General features: G+C 47.5%; 1 pseudogene; it reads left to right on the top strand.

Moving 5' to 3' along the window:
- The first annotated feature begins 6 nt into the window (after window positions 1-6).
- Window positions 7-557, top strand: LOC110328592 (annotated as a pseudogene).
- The last annotated feature ends 2,524 nt before the right edge of the window (window positions 558-3,081 follow it).

The following is a 3,081-nucleotide window of genomic DNA, read 5'->3' as shown; positions in this document are numbered from 1 at the left end:
GATAATACATGTTCCAGCTTGTCTGTGACCCAGGAAGAGGCTAGCAACTGCTCCAGGCTCTGCACCACTAGGCTGGTGGCCTTTTGTGACCTGTCCTCTGCTGAGGCGATTCTGGCTCTCTTTCCAGAAAATTTCCACCCAAACTTCAAAAACCTGCTGACGAAAATCATCCTGGAGCACATAGCGACTTGGAGAACCGAAGCCCAAGCAAACCAGATCTCTCTGCCTTGCCTGGTGGACCTGGACTGGGGAGTGGCTATCAAAACCTCCTCTGACAGCATCAGCCGCATGGCTGTCCCCACATGCCTGCTCCAGATGAAGATCCCGGAGGACCCTAGTCTGTGTGGAGAGAACCCCTCCATCTTGGCTGTGACCGTGGAGCTGAGCAAAGAGATGCTGGACACCATGTTAGACGGGCTGGGTCGCATTTGGGACCAGCTTTCTGCTGTAGCTAATAAATAAGGCAACCGGCTATTGGCCTGCGAGGGTGTGGCTGTCCGCACAGAGGCTGACAATGGGCAGACAGTGGGATGGAGGGGCTGCTGCTACTCAGAAGGCTCAGTGGAGGAATGGAAGCAGCCACGCCCACTGCTCTTCTCTTCTCTTTCTCCTTTTGTTTTTTTCTGAAGATGAGCAGAAGCCTCCATCTCTGAGAAGGCCCTGTGTGGAGCTAAGCTACTGCCAGCCGTGGCAGTGCGAGAGAACCGAGAACCGTCCTTTATCAGCTGCCTGTGCACCTGCGCCTGTGCGTGTGGCTGTGGAGAACTCAGGCCCGTACTGTGGCACTCACCTAAGGAGGTTACCTCCACCTAAGGAGCTCACTTCCATCCCCGGAATACATGGAGGGGATTAGGGGTGAGGCCAGCAGCTCCCATGTCAGAGAGAAGTCAGCAGACAGATAACAGCACGGTCCCCTCAGACCCTTCTCTGAGCTTGCAGACCTGCTGGGCCACAGCTCCAATTCAGAAAGCTGGAACACACCTTTTGCCACTATTCTAGGGCTAGAAAGTAGAAAGAATTGGAAATAATTAACAATCATGATTTTAAAAAAAACCAAAAAAACCCCCCAAAAAGAAAAACAACTCACTGTGGAAACTGCAGTATGTTGCAGTGTGTCACACAGTATGCCCTTTGTCCAAACAGCTTTTCTTGCAAATGCTCATTGCAATGAGTCATTGGTCTGGTTTGAGGCCCCTGGCTTCTGCTACACTGATAATACTGGATCCTCACTGAGACTTCTCTCAGATATTGTGTTGTTGCCCTGTGTCATGGAGATCCTGCAGCTTTGGATCTGCAGGACTGGGCCCTTTTATGGGTTCCAGAAGCTCATAGGTGGCATAGATGTTGGGGTAGGCCAACTCAAAACCTTGGATCTGGGCCTAGGCGGTAGCCACATTTGTCAGCCTACAGTCTCTTTCTCTTTTTCCTTGTGTTTTGAGGGGTCGAAGTCCATAGTAGCGGAGAAGGCATGTCAGCAAGAACCGAGGTGGTCATGTTGTGTCTGTAATCAGGAATAAACAGTAAACAAGAAGTTGGGCAGGGCTATAAGACCTCAAGGCTTGGGGCAGCGAGAGGGTTTATCAGGTAAAGCTGCCTATCTGCCAAGTTTGATGGCTTGAGTTCAATCCCTTGAACCCATGTGGACAGAAGGGCAGACCTATGCAAGTTGTGTTAATCCCACAGCTGTGCAGAGAAGGGCCATCGACCCAAATCATCATGGCCAAATCATTTAAAGCAAGCTTTTTAAATTTATGTACTATTGTGCCTCACTACCAAGGTTGTAATCTACCATGTCTGGACACCTTTCCTGAGCTATGTGCAAAATGAAGGACTCCCTTTTTTAGCAGGGCTTCTTCTCTGCCTGATCTGGGGAACTGGCTGCCAGTCTTCTACCTGAGGAGTGTCACATGATTACAGGTTCAACTTCCTGGAATGCCTCTCCATGAAAATGAGGCATCCTCAGGAACTTAAAACCCAGCCAATGAAACTTCACCCTAAGAAGAACCCCTCCTTCCCACTCTCCAAGGATCATATATATAGCCCTTGATTCATCACAAATTAAGTGTGTGCACACAAGTTTTTTCTATTGACTCTTGTCTAAGAGAGCTATTTTCTAAAAGAGCTGTAACATTGAAGGGCTGTAACCCTGAAAGCTTCTGAGGAGACGCTCCTCGACCTGCCCCTAGGATCCTCGGACCCACCTGTTTTGGATTTCGCTTCATCCTTTCTTGCCGTGTGTGTGTCTGGTGGACATCCCAAGGGAAGAAACTTAAAAAATGGAACCATGGTGTACGTGGGCTGTCTCTCCCAAAAGGTGGGACTCAAGAGATGAGCAATGGACATGAAGATGATACGGTTTTTTATAGTTCAGGGTTACCAAATGGGGGGTTAGGCAGGCAAATCCATGCAGCTACAGAAATAGAATGTAAGTGTAACAAGTTGGTCATAACAGCCTCCCAAATCAAAGACATGGTTACAGGTGATCATAAAAATGTCATTATAGCAAGATGGTTATAATAATCCTTTGAAACAAAGACATGGATGGATCAGGCAGTATAAAACTATTTGTAGTTAAGGTTACAAGTAGGCCATTGTCCAATCCTTAAGAAACAGATTTAATCATAAACAGGAATGGACCTAGTTTGTCTTTACTATAAGATGGCTGTTAAGCCTGAGATGAAGGCAGGCTGGTTTATCAGTTGTCTTCAGACTTCCTCATGCGTGTTATGGCATGCTTCCCCTAAAAATAAATAACAATTAAAAATAAAACAACCACTCAGGACTCATTCCCAGTGACCCATTTTCTCTAGCAAGACTCCACCTTCTAAACACCAGCATCAGCCAGGGCCAACTATTCAAGATGGACCAAAGACCTTAAAGACCCAAAACATCATAACCCCTAGAGAACAGGGAATACTTGAAAACATAGGCATAGGTAAGAATGTTCTGGAAAGGACTCTGATCACGTAGGAAGACAGATGGTATTACCTGACATTAGAAAACTGTGTAGCAGCCGGGCATGGTGGCACATGCCTTTAATCCCAGCACTTGGGAGGCAGAGGCAGGCGGATTTCTGAGTTC

This window comes from Mus pahari, chromosome 10 (genome assembly GCF_900095145.1).
Source record: "Mus pahari chromosome 10, PAHARI_EIJ_v1.1, whole genome shotgun sequence".
NCBI lineage: Eukaryota > Metazoa > Chordata > Mammalia > Rodentia > Muridae > Mus > Mus pahari.
Note: the sequence above shows the minus strand (reverse complement) of the source record. Positions and strands in the feature narration are given on the sequence as shown.